We start from the raw sequence: 21693 nt of genomic DNA, 5'->3' as shown, positions 1-21693 counted from the left end.
TTGTCTAGATGAGCGGCCCAATGTCAAGTTGTTCTGGACACAAACTTTGATCCGTCTCACTCAAGTGTGGTGCAGCAGGCTACAAACGGCCTTGGCCTCTTTAGGAATGCTGACTCAGCATCAGCCATCTGACCGTTCAACCACACTTTCATGAGACACCCACTTGAAATAACACACGTGTCTAGGAGGTGGGGAACTATTGGCTGCTCTAAAATACATGGGTCACATACATGTTCTGCTGGTCATGGGTAGGAATGCATTACCCATGCTCCTCCACTCCACACAAGAATACTACCTTTCTAACCTAGCTGCTAGCTAATGTAACGCTAGCAAGATAAGCTGTCCTCCCTAGCAGGAAGCAAATGCAACTCACACAAGTGCCTCCCTCAGGATGGTGGTTTTCCGTGAACGGTGCTTACGTTCCATCCGTGGTGTTGTGGGGAGGAGGGCACAGGCCCCCCTCCTGGAGGAGAAAGTCCTCAATGACTCTGAGTACCTCTCTGGAGATGTAGGCCATCCATTCTTCCTTCAGCTGTTTCCTCTTAGTGTTCTTCAGCAGGAGTGTGAGGTCAGCAGCTCCACAGAACTCCATCACAGCCAGAGCTGGGGGCCTGGTCCACCACCCCAAGGTGGCGGGTGTTCTGCTGGACAAGGATAGTTCAAGTTGAGCTGTTACCCTTTTGGATCCTGGCTCTTGGAGTGTTGCTCTCTACACCTGAGGTGGGGTTGTTTTGGTGACATTGGTGGAGCAGCACCTGGGGGAGACTTCCCTCATCTTTCAGGGACGGGCGGCTCAGTCGCTGGATGAGAGCAACGCCGCCGCCTGTAGCGCACCACCGTCCACCCATCGCTATCAAAGAAAGCCTGGACTGAAAACTACAAAGCTCCATCTTTTACGTCTTCTCTTTTGAGGAGCTCTTAAAATGTAAAAACTTAGCATTTTTTAATAAAATGCACGATTAAATATAAACACACACGACAGGCCGAGTCTTCTTGAATAGAGAAAGAAAGAGAGGGGCAGGAAAGAAAGGTCCTCACCAGGAGTGTGAGGTCAGCAGCTCCACAGAACTCCATCACAGCCAGAGCTGGTCTTCATGTCCAGAGGCCTCCTCTTACTGGAAGCACCCTAGTAGGTGGCCATGTTTCTGTGCTGGGATTCTTCTTCATGCTAACCTCCAGTTTAATTTCCTCCTCTTCATCCGCCGTTACGTCCAGGACCCTGGTGGTAGCCTGCTGTCCAGCCTTGACATGTTGTCTCTTGTAGACTTGTCCATAGGTGCCATTTCCACCAATGGAGCCAAGTCTCGTCCCAGCTTCTTCTTCCTTGCTCTCCCGTGCCAGTCTCACCTCCACCTTCCCCCACGTTGAGCTTTTCCTTCGTCTCCTCTCATCCAAAGCAACATGAGCCACTAGCACCAACCAACACTAGGTTCTGCGGGCCTTTCTGGATGGAGTCTGCATGTTCTCCCTGTGTGGGTTCTCTCCCTCCTCCCACGGTCCAGAGACATCAAGAGGCGACGAGGCTGACTGACAGTCTAGATTGACCGTAGGTACGACTGAGATTGTGAATGGTCGTCTGTCTCGATATGTTGGCCCTGCCATGGACTGGCGACCTGTCCAGGGTGAACCCCGCCTCTTGCCTGACAGTCACTGGGACAGGCTCCACCCCCCCTTAACAGGAATAAGTGGAAGAAAATGGATGGATGGATAAATTGAATGAATAATTAAGAGGGATAAAAAAGCAAGAATATGTAGTTAAATGAAGGAAGAACATTTATTTAAGTCAACATTGAAAAGGAGAAAAACAACATTGATATCAAAACCTGCATTTCACAGTGACATCACCAACGTAACATTCATTCATTCATCCATTGTCTTCCGCTTATTCCTTTCTATTCAGAGTTGCGGGGGGTGGAGCCTATCTCAGCGTCTACAGGCGAGAGGCGGGGTTCACCCTGGACAGGTCACCAGTCCATCGCAGGGCCAACATACAGAGACGAACAACCATTCACACTCACATTCACACCTACGGTCAATTTAGAGAATCAATCAGCCTCGTCCCCTCTTGACGTCTTTGGACTGTGGAGGAAGCTGGAGAACCAGAGAGAACCCACACAGGAACAGCGAGGACATGGAGACTCACCCAGAAAGATCCTGCACTCGAGCCGGGACTCCCACCCGGAACCTTCTTGCTGCATACTGCATCGGCGTGGTCTGTGTGGTGTAGTGAATTGTCCTCACCATTGATAGTCATTAAAATCACTGGTTTCCCCGGTGATGTGGCGGTATTTTTGCCCTGATAAGAACAGCATGGTGCCCTCACAGCTGGAAAAATGCATGCTGACCAAAAAAAGGAACCACTCCCTGCTATTATTTGTCACAAGCCAGAGATACATATGAAGAAAAATTAAGACTTGGGTCAAGACATACCTTGCTCGTGGGTGCAATAACCATGGTTGTTTTTCATGATGTGGGTACTTGGAGGAATAGCTTTAAAGAACCATCAGTGATGGATTCCCTGTTGTGGAGGGGCTGCTTTTTGTGATGCAGGCCGTCACAGTTGCCACAGAGCCACTCCTCAGGAAGACAATCTCTGTACCTGTCAGGGAAAGGCAGTATGATTATAAGATGATTTCATGGGAATAGTAATAGAAATATAAATTCAATTTGAGAGGGTCTGAATGAGGGGACATAGAAAGTTGGATTGATTTGGGATGTGTCTCAGGGTTCCACCCTTCCAGTTGGGCACAGCAGGCCCACACAATTTTTCCACATTCCTGTGGGATGCTTCTTAAATGTTGAAGTTTTCTACCACCCCAAAAGAAACAATAATTACCCACTGACCATTCATTCTAAAGAAAGCCTACCATGGAATACATGTAGTCTTTAAGAATGCCAACCGAATGACAGCAGGCTCACTGCAGTGGCAACACAGTGGATGACCAACAGCCTCTTTCTGTCAGAGGCATTGAAGGTTGTATGGTCTTGACTCTTTCTATCGCTCTGAGGCTTCCTGCTGACGGAAAGACCAGGATGATGCTGAGCTTCTTGGAGGCTCATTAGCATGGCATCATGCCAAAGTAGCAGAGAGCATCTCCATGGTTTTTTCTGTAGAGAAAATACAGAGGGTAGAAGTAGAGGGAGGGGCAGGAGAGGCTCTTTCTTGCTTTGACACTGGAAACTACACACCTGTTTATTAGCACTGGAGAGCACTGGGTTGTGCTTGGCTGTTGTGGGCCAGGCCTGATGAAGATTCTTCCCAGGGTTGAAATGCTGCCTTTTTGGTTTTTATTTCAAAGCAATTTGATTTAAAAATAATTTGATTTGATTTTTCATAAACAATTTAAAACATTATTTCCATTTCATTTGATTTCATATTTTCATAATGAATAATAAATAATATAGGACCCTTAAAAATTCATTAAATACATGACAAAGGCTACGCCGATACACTAAAAACAGAACCCAGCAATGGGGAACTCCAAGGATGATGACCCGTGGATGGTAGTGCACTATGGCCAGTGCTGCCGTGCACATCCACCTCAAGGGGACTGGTGGTATGGTGGTCTGACAAGTGGATGGACCGTGCACCTCCCTTCCCATTGAGGGGAGGGTTTTTTGCTCATTCACCGAACCCTAACCCTAACCACTAACCTCTGATGTAATTATTAAAATAATAATAAATAATAATTATTATTATCAATCGTAAAACATAATTTCAGATGAATATGTTAGTCAAAACAAGTGTCTTTCATTTCATTTATTATTTAAAGGGTTAAAAAATAAAAAAAGGAAAAAGAGGGGTTTCATTTCATTTCATCATCTTCATCGTCCTCCTCTGATCCGGTTGGTCTGGGTCGGGGGGGCAGCAGCCTCAGCAAGGAGGCCCAGACTGTCCTCTCCCCGCCACGTCCACCAGCTCTTCCGGGGGAATCCCGAGGCGTTCCCAGGCCAGCTGAGATATATAATCCCTCCAGGGTCCTGGGTCGGCCCCGAGGCCTCCTCCCTGTTGGACGTGCCTGGAACCCCTACCGAGGGAGGCGTCCTCACCAGATCCTTTATATGTCAGACAAGTGAACTGGTACTCCTCTGGGTCAAAGGTGTCGGCACCCTGTTTCTCCACGTTGCTGGCCACGCCGTCATCGTAGTTGTCAATGTCACCCTGATCTTCCTCTTCTCTCCATCATCCTCATCTTCCTCTTCTTCAGAGTTTACCCCAAAGTCTTACTCATTGCTGTCAGATGCCTAGCTGTTCAGGTCCACAGACATCCAGTCCACTAAATCAACCACCTGGACAGGTAGGGGGTCGGCCTACCTGTCGGAGCCCAGTGGTCCGATGGGCTGAAATGGCTTATGTGAAACTCTGCCTGTTCTTTTCTTCTCTTCAACGCCTCCCTCTCCACCTGCTTGTGTCACTGTTCAGAGACACTTTGACTCCCTGCCTGTCTGAGGTGCATGGAGAGCGGTTAGGGCTAGGGGTTCGGTATGAACTAAATCAAAAACGTCAACATGTGCCCGTGCGACGTTTCGACACAATTTGTGTCTTCCTCAGGCTGGGTGCAAAGGAACAAAAGTGGCCTCCAAGCACCCGAGCTAACAGCCCCTTCTCCATGTACCTGTTTTGATATGCATGTCTTTTAGGTCACCGTCTCTTTGAGGCTAAACTGTTCAGTAACTTTTGTGTACATACAACCTGTAGGGGGCAGAGTCCCGAGACGCTGGCTACCCTCCCCAAATGTGTGTACGGGCTTTCCGATGGTAGCAAGCAGGTGTGTGTAGGAGCTTCCTAGCCTGAGTGATGCCAACTTTAAATTCCACGAGCAGTGAAACAAATCAAGTGAAAGGTTTGCCCTCCATCCGGACAGGCGTTCACTCTATCGGTGCTGCTCAGGGTGAAGGTTCAGGGTTTTAAGGTAAGTGTCCCCTCCCACCTAAGTGCTTTCTCGTCTCCCATTTCGCATGGGTTACTAAGATATCCTGCATGAAGCCTGAAGGTGGTGGGGTTTCAAAAAAGTCAACTTAATAGCCTTTAAATATGACCTGGTCCTTGTGGCCTTAGGCAGCTCCATTTTAAACACGACAGCTCAATTCTCACTCTGTCACAACATTAGTGATTAAGATAAAGTGGCATATATTCTTTGAACACATAAAATCAGTGGAGGTATAAGGTAAGACTACCACCCCAGCAAAAGTGGTGCACTTTGGAACCGTAAGGGCTAGGTTTAGAATTATGGCCTGCCCTCCACAAACGTGGGGAGCAGGAATGCACAGTCCTTCCTGGGGGCTTGGTCCACCACCCAAAGATGGTTAGGGTTTCTGGTGGTTTTAGCGAGGCCACAAAGAGTTATGAAGGTTCAGTCACATGGAGGACACAGATCAGGAGCCCTAAACCACCACGTTTGACACAATCTCTCACTCGCTGGACATGCAGACCACAACAAGTATTGGTGGCAAAGGAGAGGTGGAATGAGTACTAAATAAAACAAACTGAAGTACTGCCACCCCCCAGTCATAGTACTTGAGAGTACTATTCTAGAGAATTACTCAAAAATACTTCACTGAAGAGCATGCAAGTACTTTGGTCAGGTGCTGAACATAGGGTTAGGGCCCCTCATAACCATAATGACATCAGTCTCAGCATGCAACCTTTTGGATTGTTTTTAGCTTTCCTCAGGCTTTGTTAGCCTCCCAGTTCAGTCAAGGCATAGAATCTCTTTTCCAAATGACAGGCTGGGTTATCATAGGTACAAGTCTTTGTCAGTCCCTCCTAATGTGGAGGGTCACTCCTGCTTTCTTTGCCTTTTTCCACAAATTTACAAATTAAAGTTTGTGATACAAAAAAAAGGCTCACAACTAATCAGCGAAATGTTTCATTTGCTTCTTTAGTTTTGTCTATTTCACAAACAAATGGTTGACAGGCTGTGTCACATTCCAAAGCAAAGAGGGGAACAGATAAAAAAATAAAACAAACAAACAATACACCAATATGTACATTTACACATGAAGATTTCTTTGACGAGAACGGTTGATGAAGAAAACGGTACTCCGTCCGTTTTCTGGCCTGGTGGGAAACACACTAAGGGGAAGGGAAGTTACCAGAAATGAGAGCAGAGTTCAATTTCAATATAAAAGCGGGAGCCAGGAGACAAGACAGACACAAGGCCAACCAAGAACACCGCTAGGGCATGGACGTGACATTGCCGTCTGGGGAGGGAAGGGACAAAGGTTCTTCTTGAGATTTGTCTTCAGTGTTTCACTTTTTCTCCGATGTTGGGGTGCTAACCTCAGAACTGGAAGGCTCCCCCGCAGTTTTTGTGAAATAAGACTTCACCTTTATGAAGGGGTGAGTCACATGGAATCTTAGGGAGCTGAGACCAGAAACGGTACCTGTCCTTCACGTGTGTGTGTGTGTGTGTGTGTGTGTGTGTGAGTGTGTGTGTGTGAGTGTGTGTGTGAGTGTGTGTGTGTGTGTGTAAAACACATACTGACACACATTAAAATACCCATTCATGGGTTTTTATGAAGTTGATGGGAGGCTGTGCATTGTTTGACAATGACAGAGTCAGAGAAGGCAATCCTGGTTCAAATTAATCTAACATGACACAAAACCTGACCGCTCTGGGGGGTTCATCTCTCACCTAACACAGTTGGTCACCCCCCCCCCCCATCAAACCTGTCACCATCAGAGGAAAGCTTCCAAGCTCACCTTTCCAGCAATAATCAGCTGCTGTCACCAACTAAGAGCGGTCAACATTTGCCACACTGGAGCCCGTTCACTACGGCTGGAATGAGGTGTTCCTGCAGCAACGTTAGCACCCCTGTTCATTCCCTGTAAATGTGGACCTCCGGAAACTTTCCCAGCTCCCCCAACTGTGGCAAGAGGCCCTCCAGTGTTAAGGGTGACACCTCCAGCCTCAGGAGTACCTTTTACATGCAGCATCCCAGTTCTCACCTTCCACCACACCACATCATTCCTACCTAAAGTCCTTCATGGGACCTCCATTTCAGGGGAAAGCGCGTTGCCATGTGGTGAGAGGATCCTTTCTTGATGCACCTGTCAGTGAGTTCCCACCACTTTCAGAGACTTGAAAAGGTGCTGGTCAAGAAACACCATCTTGAAAAAAGAGAAACATCACTTTCTAAGAGAGTTTGTTGACAGGATTGAAGGCAGTTTGATGAGTGTCATAGGGGGAAAGGAGGGTTCCCCAGCTGAACCACCAGCATGGTGTCTGCACCTCATGGAGATCCTGGGTCTTGGTCCAGGCAATGACAAGCAGCCTGAGAAAAGAAGGTGGAGAACCTGGGAGCTGGAGAAGCAGAGGGACTCTGGAGCACACGCAGGTCTCTGGTTCTGTCTGTTGGAGACTGTATTTTAGAACTGATAGAACCAGAACCATAGAAGGATAAATCAGTGAGTCAATAGGAGGATCAAAGAGGACAGAGAACGTAGTGAAATGAAGGAAGAACATTTATTTGAGTACATAAACATTTGTCAATATTAAAAACACACATTAAACAGTTACATCACCAATTCAACATGATATTAGAAATTAGGAGTAAAAATGTGCTCATTAGTTCAAAACAAACAACTAAAAGTGCTTTTAAATGAAAGGATCAATAAAACAAACGACTAAAGGCACTTTCACAACAAAAGATCAAAAGAAAAACCCAACAAAATTGGTTGGGGAGGAGGGAAAAGACCTGTCTGAGGAGGAGAAAGGGGGTGCACAGTCCTTCAGTTCTTGGGACCCCACTTCTCCCCAGCACCTTGAACTCCCTGAAAATCCCTGCTATTGAACTGTAATCCTGTTTTGATGTGTTTCTGCAATGCTGCCTGCAGTGACACTGGAAGGAACCCTCAGGATTCCCAGATTTCCCCAAATGCTCACATGGCTTTGCTGTGTGCAGCATTCATCCATGTCCTGGTCACAAGCCATGCCTACAAATCCAGCAGGGAGGTGCAAAGGTGCGGCCGTTAAGTGGGTTGGGATCACACGCTGCTTCCTCAGTGGGGGTTGGGTTTGGGTTAGGAGAATGGGTGGTGGACCACCCTTTCCCTGTTTCCACACATGTCTCCTGGTAGCCTGGTCTGGCCTGGAAACAAGTGGACACCATCAGGGCCACAGAACTCCATCACAGCCAGAGCTGGGGGCCTGGTCCACCACCCGAAGCTGGTGGGGGTTCTGTTGGACAAAGATAGTGAAGGTGAGCTGTTACCCTTTTGGATCCTGGCTCTTGGAGTGTTGCTCTCTACAACTGAGGCAGGGCCTCAGCACCGTGTGGCACGGCAGCTACAGGCTGCTGAACAGAAGGCTCAGCGGGGGGGGGGGGGGGGGTCAAGGCAGCACAGAGAACTGTGGGTAGCAGTCCTCCCTCCACCTGGGACCTCTACACCTCACGATGCAACACTTTAAAAATGGGATGCTGTTTTTGTTGTCTGCCCCTAAAGCCACTAAATAAATAGTACTTTAAAAACAGGACATGGACAGAGCAGCCACTCACTACCGCTCAGAAGTGAGGACACCCTCTTCTTCAGTGGTGTCCTTTATTTGGACTACCTTCTACTTTGGAGATTCATACTGAAGACATCAAATATATCAAACAAGATACATGGAGTCATGGAGTAGAGCCAAGAATTGTTAAGAACTGGAACAGGTTTGATATTCTAGCTCCTCAAAGTGCCCTCCCTCTGCTCGTCCTTCTCTCAGGGAGCTTCATGATGTCATCACCTGAAAAGGTTCCCCTCTCAGGTTCACCTTGTCAGGTTCCTTGGTGGAACTTCCTACCTTCTTCCTGGGGTGGAGCATCAGTGGAGCTGAGCAGAAGTCAGGTTTGTCCCCAGCTGACAGCTCCCTTTTACAACTGGTAGAATTCCTGTCATGGCAGGAACCAGCAGCTCAGTAGAGAGGAACCACCATCCATCAGTCCTCTCAGACCTGAAGGTCAGGCGCTGTGGAAAACTGAGAAATCTTTGAACGTGTCCACGAGTGCAGTCGCAAAAACCAGGAGCTGCAACGAAACCAGCTCAGGTGAGGACCAGATCCAAGTCAGATTCCTGATGACGTCATCAGGGGGCTTTTCCAGTGTATTTGATCCTAGAATTCTGTCTTTGATCTCAGGACACATCAAAGAAACTGAATTCTGGCGAGTGTGTGAGAGCCTTCCAGGCTGGGCTAGAAAACCCACCTCAACCTTGTGTCTCCAGAGGAGAAACCCCAAGCCTGTGTTGTAGCAGCAGGTAGAGCCATCAGTCCACCACCATGAAGCCCCACTTTGTCAAGGACCCTGCACATTGGAGACCTTTGGTTCCACCGCCGTGGCTTTGTGGACACAGAGAAGGAGAAGGGACGGTCTCTCCATGCAGGGATCCATGAGCCACATGGAGGCCTCTCCTCCCCTCTCCTCTCTCCTCTCCTCTCCTCGTCTCTCTCCTCTATTCTCCTCTCCTCTCTCTCTCCTCTCCTCCTCTCTCTCCTCCTCTCTCTCCTCTCCTCTACTCTCCTCTCTCTCCTCTCCTCTCTCTCTCTCTCTCCTCTCCTCTCTCTCTCCTCTCCTCTCTCCTCTCTCTCCTCTCTCTCCTCTCTCTCCTCTCTCTCCTCTCCTCTCCTCTCCTCTCTCTCCTCTCCTGTCCTCTCCTCTCTCTAGAGCCCAAATCAGGTCAAACCAGAACAGGTGTGGGAAGGCCTCTGTCAAGGTCAAAGGTCACTGGAGACCGTCCTCTCAGTGTCTACATTCAAAAACCCCAACTTCAGCAACTCTGTCCCTCAACCTAAACCAACACTGCTGATTCAGGAGCCCTCCAGCTCCTGGGCCCTGGTACATAGAGAGTTGAAACTCACAGGACCTGGTCCTAGTGGGGCCGAGACTACGTGGACAGGTTTTGGTGGATGGAGCCCCAAGGGTTCACTGAACAAGCCCATTCAGCACCAACACCTCCAGATGGTGTGAGGCTGGACAGGTCTAACGGCCTGGGTCTTTACTGCACTGTAAAAAAAGGGTCAAAAGTCTGGCAGCAGCGTTTCCAGACGGTACCGTCCAATTACAGTCATGAACTGTTCCACAAAATTCCATGGAAGAAACTGTAAAAATACCCAGCAGCTTTCCCAGTCCAAACTGATGAAATTACAGTCCATTTAGTGTTGAGAAATGTGCTTTCAACTGCAGGAAAACAGGCCCATCATGGAAAACACATGAAGAACAAGGACCTTTCAGGTTCTTCTCTCAGTTCAGGGCTCTTACTGGTTCTTTTATGAAACAAACCAGTCTATGAGCAGGAATTTCCCATTAGAAAAGTTCATTTGACAGTGGAAAAGCAAGCAGAGTCCATCAAAATAGCCCAGTTTAAGGTCCGTCACTGTCAAGTGAAGCTACTGAGTTGTTACTTTCTGAAACTGAGCCAACTTTCTACAGTGATTTCCTGTCAGATTCTGGTTTCTCCAAGTATAAAAACTACAACAATGTATCAACACAGAATCTGTGCTTTGAACAATAGAGGATTTCTGCATCTTGCCAGTATTAGTCCATCACTTTAGAGGACTGGAAGGGTCAAACATTCATTGGACAATGGAAAACCAAGCATCGTCCATCAAAATCCATGAACAACAGCTCCATTCAAACAGAAGCTCTGGAATTGGAGTGTGTTAAAGTGAAGTTCTGGAATGTTCCACTTCATCTACGGGGATTTCCCATTAAAGAACAGATTTTACTACGTTCAGTGTTCCAACATGAACCTTCAAGGAAACACAAAGGTCTGTAAATGTGTGGCATTGAACACACTCGTTTCAGTGAATTGTGAACAAACATTTCTTGTTAAAAATGTTGAAAAAGCAGCAGAGTGTCAGAACAGGAAGTGACGCCACATTCAAGGCAACCTGGCAAAGTAGGAATGCAGCATTGTTTTATACAACTGTCCGATGAAGTGTTGGACCGCCAAAACAGTGGTTTTGATGTGGAACAAAGGAACTGATGTAGAGATACTTGAAGGAAAGGTTCAGTATTTGAACTCTGGGCCCAAGCTTCATGTTGTCAGGGACTTTCTCCATTCTTAGAAACCACAGCTTTGCTCGGTCCCTGCTCCGCCTGTCCAGCAACACCAGGAAGGCCTAAAACTCTCCTCCAAGGGCAGAAGGTCTTTGAAAACTAAGACTCAACTCAACTTTATTCATAAAGCACTTTAAAAACAACCACAGCTGAAAACAAAGTGCTGTACATAAATAGTCATAAAACATAATAATCAAGTGAAGAACAATAAAAATACTAAAACAGGAGCAAAGTCTCATGCTGGGTCAAAAGCCAAGGAATAAAAATAGGTTTTAAGATTAGTTTTAAAAATGGACAGTGAAGAAGCCTGTCTGAGGTGCAAAGGCAGATCGTTCCATCATTTGGGAGCAGCAACAGAAAAGGCTCTGTCCCCTCTGAGCTTCCGCTTAGACCTCGGTATCTCCAGGAGCAGCTGGTCAGCTGACCTGAGGCACCGAGCAGGAGCACGAGGGTGAAGCAGCTCAGAGAGGTAAGGGGGGCCAGACCATTTAAGGATTTAAAAACAAATAAAAGAATCTTAAAATGAACCCTGAAGTGCACAGGCAGCCAGTGGAGGGAGGCCAGAACGATGGGCTCCTTCTTCCTGCTCCGGTTAAAAGTCGAGCAGCAGCATTTTGTACCAACTGGAGACGTGAGAGGGAGGACTGGCTGATTCCAAAGTAAAGAGCACTGCAATCATCAAGCCGAGACGTGATGAAGGCATGAATCACAGTCTCAAAATGCTCTCCTGCAAGAAAGGGCTTCACTTTTGCTAACAGCCTCAGATGAAAGAAGCTGGACTTCACCACTGCACCTATTTGACGATCTAGTTTGAAATCCCTGTCCATCTTAAACCCAAGTTTGAAACAGTTGGCTTCACATACAGAGCCAAGGGGCCCAAGTCAATAGGGGGAGGTTCACAGGAGCCACTGGGGCCAAACACCATCACTTCAGTTTTCTTCTTGTTAAAATTGAAAAAGTTTAGGGCCATCCAGGCTTTAATGTCATCAAGACATAACAGAAGTGGCTTGATTGAGAGAGCATCTTTCTTCTTTAGTGGCACATCTATCTGACTGTCACCAGCATAGCAGTGAAAAGAGATGCCATGCTGATGAGAATGGAGCCCAGAGGAAGTACATACAATGAAAAAAGGAGAGGCCCTAAAATTGAGCCCTGTGGAACCCCAAATGACTGAGGAGCAGGGGAAGATTCAGAACCAGCAAAGCTTACACACAGAGTTCTGTCTGTCAGATAGGACCTAAACCACCGCAGAGCACTACCACAAATGCCCACTAGGTGCTGCAACCGAGATAATAAAATATTGTGATCCACTGTATCAAAGGCAGCAGTTTGGTCCAGCAGGACAAGAATCACATCATCTCCACAGTCGTTTGCCAGGAGGATGTCATTGAAGACCCTAAGCAGTGCTGACTCTGTGCTATGCAGAGTCTTAAAACCTGACTGGAAAACCTCCAGAATATCATGCTCATCCAGAAAAGACTTCAGTTGAGCAGACACAACTTTCTCCAAGACCTTAGAAATAAAAGGCAACTTAGAGATGGGCCTAAAGTTAGCCAATACAGTGCTGTCAAGGCCAGGTTTCGTAAGCAGTGGTTGCACTACTGCATGTTTAAAACTAATGGGGACAACACCAGAAGACAGACTGCTGTTACTAACGCCCAGAACTGACTGCCCCATACTGGGGAAAACCTCTTTTAAAAATGAGGAGAGACAGAATCATGAGGGGAACCTGATGGCTTCATGTGGCCAACCACATCTTTAAAAATGACAAAGTCACAGGCTCAAACTTATCGAACACAGCCGGGCAACGGACAGAAGCAGAGGGGTCAGCGGCAGGAGCTGAGATGAGAGCCCTCCTGATAACAACCTTGTCAATGAAAAAGTGCAGGAAGTCATTGCACATTTCAGTGGGTGCTTCCAGGCAGACAGGCTGTGGGGCATTCAGAGCAGAGTCAATGGTTTTAAATAGCACACGTGGGTTGTGGCGATCAGACACAATAATGTCTGACAAGTGTCCTCTCTTAGCCTCTTTAACAGTCTAAGACTGATGGTTGTTCAGTCACGACACTCAGGGCTACCACACCAGTGTCAGTGTGTTCTCTTGGAAAGCCAAGCCTTCTGTCAACAGTTGTGTGCTTCTGGAGAGGAACAGAGACACCAACACTACCTTCTTAGCTGCTGTTTGGTCCACAGGAACCTGCATTGTTTGTTGTTGTGGGAAATCATGTCCTAAAATGCCAGTTTGTTGTTTTTGAGATAACCTTTGGCAACATTTGGACATGGAAGTGGGCAGGCAGACAAAAAGTGCCACAGCTGATGCCTTCCAGGAGGTGCAGAGATACCTGGCAGAGGGCAGTACTTCCAGGGCCCAGGATCCAGTGAGTTACTGGGCCAACCAAAAGACAATCTGTCCAAACCTCTACCAGCTGTCCCTACAATTTCTTTGCACTCCAGCCTCATCTGTGCCGTGTTTTCGACAGCTGGAGAAGTTTTATCAAAAAAACGTAACAGACTTAATTTTAAAATGTCAGAAAAACGTATTTTTTGAAATAAAAATTTGTAAAAGTCCTCAAGCGTCCTCATTACCAACATTTTCACTTAGATTTTCACATTAAGATACATCTTCACATTGTTTAAAGACATGGAATGATCCAATATGAACGCAAAGACTTCAATGACATTATTGTGTACACCAGGTCATCAAATCAGTGTCAGTTCAGTCTGTCAAGCCTGCAGGGAAGTTTAAAGTCCAGCAGGTGTCAGTATTCAGTGACACAGTATCAACACAGTGTGTCATTGTGTCGACACGCTTCATGACGCTTCATGACGCTTCATGACGCCTCATCCACCCATCACCAGTGTGGAGCGTTTGCTTGGTGAATTTAAAATGAAGACATTTGAATCAACTTGATGTCGTCCATAGTCCACTGATGCAGCGGTCATGTTCTCAATGTGTGTCACAAAGTGCATCTGTTGCTGTTGGCTGTTTAGTTGGAAACAAGAGTTTGAAAACAGCACACCAATTTGTTTCCTGATGTCGCAGAGGATTATGGGGAATGTAGTCTGATAGTGTGTGCTAGTCTGCAGGCATTCAATGAAGTGTCATCTAATTCAAAGGACTATGATGATGATGTATTGTTTCATAGTGTGTGGCTAATTTGGCTAATGCTTGACAACACCAACAATAATAATAACAATAACAATCATAATCATAACAATAATAATAACAATAATAATTATAATCCTAATAATAATAATAATAATCATAACAATAATCAGAATCATAATAACAATAATAATAACAATAATAGCAATAATAATAATAATGATAATAACAATCATCATCATCATCATCATAATCATAATAACAATAATAATAATAATAACAACAATCATAATCATAATAATATAGATCACAAAGTAGCTTAGACCAGGCCAAGCCTTATGTAGTGATCCTGGAAACATTGTTTCATGGATTTCTGATGATCATTCTGTCCATATTGCATGACTAGCCTCCTCCTTCATAGTCAAACTTGAATGCGATGGTGCGAATGTGTAAATTATAAATAGAAAAGTATTGTTTACAAGTAAATTGGGCTCTGCATAATTAGCATGATTTTGCTCATGTTGAAGGGAAATGTAAATTATTCTTGGAACTGAAATATACCCTTTTATTTCCTTGTCCATCCTAGGACTCTTACCTGCTCCAAATTGGTCCCTTCAAAATAAATGGTCAAACCAAGAGGAATACCACTTGTGTATTCTTGAGCCCTTTCAAGTAGGGACGATTCATCAGAAAACTGGACAGTGGGGCTCCCCTGGCGATGACTGGTCTGCTGTCTCCCCGTCCCGGCTGAAAATCCAGTCTGTGTCAGTTTCAGGGACCTCTCTTCCTGCACTGCTTTACTGGGGAGCGCAGCCTGCTGACAAATGACTTGGTCATAACTTTATTCTTTGAAACCCTCTGAAGATCTGGAATCTTATTAAACAATTGCTTGGAATGTCAGATGTGTCAATCCACACACCTGTATCATAGAACCATTTGTTCAAGCCAGCGATGATGGACAGTGTGCTTCTGGAATGGAGGAAGAGAGGACTCTGTTCCACTGGAGAAGATGGTTGATAACAAATCTGCTTCATTCCTTCAGCTCCAATCTGAACACCTCCTTCCTCAGACACACTTTGGCATCATTGTGTGCGAGGATATTCCAGAGTTCACCATTAAACCAAAGAGCAACATCTTTGAAGATTTACTTCTCTCACGTGGAACTCCCAACATTTGATTTCTCGCTTGGTCACTGCCTTTGATTCCAGTAGACGCCAGTCCTCTCAGGGAGGCCTGGGCCAAAGAACTGGACGTCCCAGTGTCAGAGGCACTGTGGGAGGAAAGCCTGGTCAGTGTACAGGAATGTTCCATCGATTCGAGATACAGACTGATTCAATTCAAAGTCTTGCGTATACTTCATTTTTCCAAAATTGGGCTTAGTCAGATATTTGGATCTGTTTCTCCCACGTATGATGGATGTCGTAGTGCTGAAGGATCGATGGCACACTTCTTCTGGCACTGTCCTGTTCTCAGTAACTTCTGGTGGGATATATTGGATTGGTTTTCCAAACAAGACTGGAACTTTGCTGTATTTGGTTGCTCTGACAGGATGAGGACTCTTCCTCCTTTTCAAAAACAGGCTCTACAAGCAGGCATGGTTGCAGCTAAAGAATTCAAATTATTAAACTGGAGGGCTCCATGTTTCAAGAGGTGGCTTCAGGAAATGCTTTCTGTTGCTGAGATTGATAGGAAGTGTTTTTCTGTTGTCTTATGTATTATCTGTTCATGATACTTTGAACTCATGTGTACTGATAAGTCAAGCGTATACATGATACAAGTTCACGTGGATCTAATAGTGAAAAGGTGGCACAAATCTTTGATATATTCTTTGAGGGCACACGTTTTGAATTCATATCTTTGCTTCTGGGGGGACCTGAAACAACATTTTCAGATGGGGGTCGTGGCCAATTACACATCATTTTTGGTGTCCTTGTCATGGAATGGTTTGAGAACCCCTGACAGAAAGTTTTTTCAGAAAACAGGATTTAGAAGCCTTTTTTTTTAGAATCGGCTTCAGCTGTAAAAGGGTTAGTTATGTTTCATTTCAAGAGCCACACACCATTCCTGCGATGTCAGGAAGTCTTGGAAAGGTGGTGAATATTTCAGAGGACTTCACTGGATTGTGAACCATTGCTTGGCGATGGGTGAAGGTCTGTTTCATCTTCTCCTTCATGATTACCTCATCAGTTGTATGCTTCATCAGTGTAGCAACCCTTGGATCCCCAAAGAGAGTCTCGACTGATGCCTAAGGCGTCTTTTATTTTAGTGAGAGCAGCGTCGTCACGTTCACCAGAGCACCGTGAAAACTGTGTCAGAGTATACAAAACATAAAACAAACAAGTCACCATACAGTCTTCACAGTATGTTACGTTCCTTGCGGCAACACAAGGAATAACACAAACAGCCAAGTGGAAAATTATCAGTGCAAGAATTATTTATTTCACAAAGGGGTGATCAAAACAACAAGAGTTGTGTACAAAGTGGGAGGGAAGGTAGGCCGTGAGGGGATTGTGCCAAACAAATTAACTTAACATATCAAAACAAGGCCTAACTGAAATCTTCCTGACACAAGAAACACAAGTAGCAAAAGGCCTGCCCGTCTAACTCATCAAGGTTGTCAAAAACGTACAAGGATGGCACCAACCCATAAACTAGTGTGGTATACAAAAGAAGACTACGTGATGTAAGGTGTGGGGTACCCCAATCTAACCTCAACCGACCACCTCCCACTTCCAAATAAGTTGATCTTACAAAGTGGTTTCTCAGAGTATGTTGCTCAGCAGGCCGCCAGAGAGAGAGAGAGACCCAGAACAAAGCAGGGGAGTGGCTGATAAAGAGGCCTCCCTGGAACCAGCCAGGTGGAGGGGCAACCAGGCTCCAATCAACTCTTCTCCCAGATGTCAGGTGGGAGGGCAGAACAGGAAGCAGCCAGCGTCCTCCTGGATCTTTCCTAAGAGCAGGAGAGGGAGGAGGGAAACAGAAAGAGAGGGAGAAACCATGCAGGGGCTCACCTGAGCCAGCTCTACATGTCACACATGGAACACAGTACAATCTTCATAATTTTGTCCATAATATTACAACATCAACCAAACATTCCTTCAAACAAAGTGTTCCATGCACACTGATCCAAACTCACAATGTTGCAATAATACAATGTTTCAAGATAAACAAACATACCTCACTGCGCTCACCAAGGATGCTTCAATACTTTTAATCTTTTCTTCTGTTTAAACAGGCGTCAATGTTCTTTTCTGTGCAAATGAAGCAGAAGTTACACTGGAGCCTGGAGATCAAACCTTTGTGGCCCAGGCTCAAACAAAGCAGCCTCCTCATTACCAACTCCTGTTGGGTTACCTTTACCTGTCTCTCCCTCTTGTGGAGCTACGGTGTCACTCAGAGGACAAAATTCAATCTCCCAAATCCATACAACAGTCCTACACATACAGTAGTCACTCACAACTTCACCTACCAACTATTTTAAAACACACACACAAAAATAGAAGCATTAATTAATAACTTTGAGAGTTTATATTTGTTAATAAAACGGAATGTAAACAATACACATTTAGAATATTTCACTGAGATGAAACAAACACATGCAAGGACTAGTGTGGTCCTTTACAATCAGTGCGATGGCCTCATGACACTGGGTTTCTGTGGTTAGCTGCTTTTCCTCGCTGAAAGGGGTTCTGTCGCCAGCATCTGGACCACCTGGAAGTGTTGGAACCACACATACTGCTGCGACACTTTCCAGTTGCAGGATGCATCTAGATGTTTGCCCAAGACCCAAACTAGTGAAAACATAAGATCTACAATCTCACAGCATTGTGAGCTTGTAGATCAGCCAATGTCACTACTTTTTTAACACTTATTTTCTAATTTATGGAATTTTTTTTGGTTTATATTGTTTATAAATGAAATTACTTAAATCACAGCAGAGCCCCAGTCTTATTTGTCACCACTGGAGCAAAAAAGCATTCTTTGCACTGTTCACATAATAACTTTTTCTTCTTTTATTTTCTCCTTAAAATGAAAAAACACGCACCCTTCTTGAAGAACTGCTAAAATCAAGGTCAAAGGGTCTGACATCTGCAGTGCTGAACTAGGAGTCAAAGGCTCTGACATCTGCAGTGCTGAACTAGGAGTCAAAGGCTCTGACATCTGCAGTGCTGAACTAGGAGTCAAAGGCTCTGACATCTGCAGTGCTGAACTAGGAGTCAAAGGCTCTGACATCTGCAGTGCTGAACTAGGAGTCAAAGGCTCTGACATCTGCAGTGCTGAACTAGGAGTCAAAGGCTCTGACATCTGCAGTGCTGAACTAGGAGTCAAAGGCTCTGACATCTGCAGTGCTGAACTAGGAGTCAAAGGCTCTGACATCTGCAGTGCTGAACTAGGAGTCAAAGGCTCTGACATCTGCAGTGCTGAACTAGGAGTCAAAGGCTCTGACATCTGCAGTGCTGAACTAGGAGTCAAAGGCTCTGACATCTGCAGTGCTGAACTAGGAGTCAAAGGCTCTGACATCTGCAGTGCTGAACTAGGAGAAAGCTCAGCATCCAGAAATGTTCAATAATATGTTGTTTACAATGCACTCAACAGTCCTATTTTGAGCAATTACAGACTTGTTTTATCTACTTACATGGCCCAAATTGCCCTGGGGGTCTGCCAGATAAGGGAACAAGGCAGTGATGCCCATTGCACATTCCTCTTTGACACGCCTTGAAGGACTTGCCCTACAGGGTACACACACACACACACACACACACACAAGATACAAACAAAAGTATTGTTTCCTGATGCCTTCTGCAAAAAAAGGCTCTTGGTCTGCACCAATTAAAACAAAAAGTGTACATTGGGTGCTCATGTTCATAATGCCGTCATACCCATGTTCACTGGCCATGTGTGCCACCAGTATCTTCACCATGTCACGTCTCCGAGAATCTGTCAGACTTTTTGTCTGAGCATGCTCATTCATGATCCTCTCCCCTCCAGGTTTCTCCTTCAGAATCCTTTCAATCATCGAAGTGGGAGAAGGTAAACGACTATTCTGTCAATCTCAGGTTGCAACACGAAGGGGGCTGAGTCAAAATGACAATATGAAGGCACGAGAATAAGTGAGTGGCCACCATCCCCCCTTTACTTCAAAACTGTACATGGGCTTTTCCCCCTTATCAGAATCAGCATCTCGATTTCAAACAGTCATCAAGGCTCACCTGAGCGAGACGAGTCTGGTCAGCTCTGTTACTTCGGGCAGGACTTGGCTGCAAAATGATGACGTCATCAGAGTCCCCCTCGTTTTCCACACTGGAGCTGAGAAAGGAGCTTCTGGAGCTGGCAATGGAGTGGCTTGAGGGGCTTGCTGAATCTAGCAGTCCAGGTGTGATACTATCAGCAAGAGGGGATCATTTGCAACACGTAGAATGGAAAAAGATTATGTTCGATGAGGATGGATCCATGTTGCATTACATTGGGTGTTTTGAAACAAAGAGCATTTTGAAGTGCAAAAATACTTCACATTCTAGGTTAGCAAGGACTGTGTGCATTATATGACTCCGAGTAATAAGTGCCACACCTTCAGGATGTGAGCCTTGAGGTAAACGCACCTCAAGCACACCCAGGTGTGGTTTATTCACAAGAAACGTAAACGCCTACTCATCAACCTCAGTGTTCAGATCGTCATAGACTTTTAAATCCAAGATTGGAATTGCAAATTTCTTGGAAACTGCAGACAAAACAAGATTGCACAACATTGATGAATCTGACTGCAATGTATTTATTTTATTATTATTAAAGGCCATGCATCTGTGTCACTATAATTCAAACCACTTTAACCATTAACCCATTTTGGGCGGGAACACCTCTTGGTGTTTTAAGCATTATAGCGTCATGCTTTAACTGTTGAAAAATAGAAGATCTACAAGCGCAAATCTGCCCCCGAGTAGTGCACTATGAGCTTGCAGATCTGATATTTTTTCAAGAATCTTGAAAAGGTGCCTAAAATCTTTCACAGTCAACATTTGTAACACAAATCTTTGCTTCTGTCCCTGAAACAACAGATATTCAGATGGGGGTCTGCGGCCAAAGACATATAATTTTGGGGGATCCTTGACATGAAATATTGAGCGCCACTGATACAAAAACATAAGACTTTTTTGTTGTTCTTTTCAGAAAACTGTTTGAATATCAATATTAGCAGATATACAAGCTTGTAGTGCACCACTGAGTGCTGTTTTGTGAGCTCGTACAACTGCCATTTTTGAAAAAGCATTAAAATTTGTGCAAATATTTGTCTAAATATAATTTTTTAAAGCAAACATTTTCAACTCAAATCTTTCTCAGGGCCCCTGGAACAACATATTTATAGATGGGGGCTGCAGTCAAAATACACTATTTGGTAGATGACAATTCTATTCCATGTGCAATTTGTTTCACTCACCACACTCCAAAAATGAATTGAAGGTCAGTTGCCCTTCATAGCAAATGGACTTCTGCCTGTGGAGACACTTCACCCTGACAGCTTGCATCCTTTGAGGCAAATAAAGAGATACAATATAACACAAGTGGACTCTTGGTTGTGCAATAAAACCTCAAGAGTTAAAGATCTAGAAGGGTCAAGAGCTAAAGAATCTAGAAGGGTCAGTTTGGGTTAGCAACTCTCCATTTAGCTGGGGACCACCTGGAATTCGCTCAAGGACAACTGGGGGTCCCCGGACTACTTGTTGAAAACCACCGACATCGGACACAACAGTTCAGGCATTGACTATATGATTTGACATTATATGATTCGAAAATTCAGCGTTTTGTAGATGTACGGCGGACGAGATATGAAGGACAAGCAAACCAAATCACTCTGTTCAGAGTCAAACACACGTGTCTCGGCGAGTGCGGCCACCATTAAAACGTCGAACAATTGTTCCGTCTCCTGTACGATGTCTACTTGTCTTGTTGCATAGTTTATCGATGTCAGTTTTTGTATGGATAGTTTTATGACCACAAAAAGCCTGCTCAGGGGCTGCAGATGGAAAGGAGCTTCAGGGTTAATTCTGGACGATTCACATGAATGTGAAAACCGACATATTGATTTTTAATGTGAACCATCCCTCCCTTGTAAATACACGAATGAATATGCATGATATAGCCTTGCCAATACTGTTCCTAATAATTAGTAGTACTCCTGGTGCTAGCAAACATGCTAACGTCTGTGGGTAAGTAGCTGTGGCCAGCTGAAAAGTTGCAAATCAGTAACAAACATTGCTGTTTACTAAGTTAAACAATAATAGTCTGACCTGGTTTCTGATCCATCAAAGTGAGGAAAAATATGAAGTCCAATGTACGGTATTATTGTGGTCCCGTCTGCAGACTCTGCGAGTGCTGAGTAATGCCGATGCGGAGAAGTGCGGGCTGAGACAATGGCGCCTTTAGAATTCAAAAACCTGGACATAGTAGGCGGGGCCTTGCTGTATTACTCCAATAGAAATTCTTCTGGAAAATTGCTCTCACTCTATTGGTCACAGGAGATATTTATGACTCCAAATGAGTAGATACGACTA

The 21693-nt window shown here is 45.2% G+C and overlaps 2 long non-coding RNA genes across 4 annotated transcripts; both read right to left on the bottom strand.

The window, feature by feature from the left end:
• Window positions 1-7486: 7486 nt before the first annotated feature.
• LOC147260823 (uncharacterized) lies at window positions 7487-16401 on the bottom strand. 2 transcript variants are annotated; one of them, XR_015116168.1, is made up of 4 exons: window positions 16326-16401; window positions 15066-15416; window positions 14742-14960; window positions 7487-8183 (listed from the first exon to the last, which is right to left on the bottom strand). It is a non-coding gene; the product is annotated as an uncharacterized LOC147260823 (long non-coding RNA). The 2 variants fall into 2 exon arrangements; XR_015116167.1 differs by lacking the exon at window positions 7487-8183 and having other exon boundaries at window positions 14470-14960.
• Window positions 16402-18614: 2213 nt separating this feature from the next.
• On the bottom strand, window positions 18615-21330 carry LOC147260822 (uncharacterized). Of its 2 annotated transcripts, XR_015116157.1 has the most exons (4): window positions 20580-21330; window positions 19357-19528; window positions 19027-19152; window positions 18615-18876 (listed from the first exon to the last, which is right to left on the bottom strand). It is a non-coding gene; the product is annotated as an uncharacterized LOC147260822 (long non-coding RNA). The 2 variants fall into 2 exon arrangements; XR_015116156.1 differs by having other exon boundaries at window positions 19027-19528.
• Window positions 21331-21693: the final 363 nt, after the last annotated feature.

Source organism: Aulostomus chinensis, chromosome 5 (assembly GCF_037954235.1).
Source record: "Aulostomus chinensis isolate RoL2024-O1b breed Wild chromosome 5, RoL_Achi_v1.0, whole genome shotgun sequence".
In the NCBI taxonomy this organism is placed as follows: domain Eukaryota; kingdom Metazoa; phylum Chordata; class Actinopteri; order Syngnathiformes; family Aulostomidae; genus Aulostomus; species Aulostomus chinensis.
Note: the sequence above shows the minus strand (reverse complement) of the source record. Positions and strands in the feature narration are given on the sequence as shown.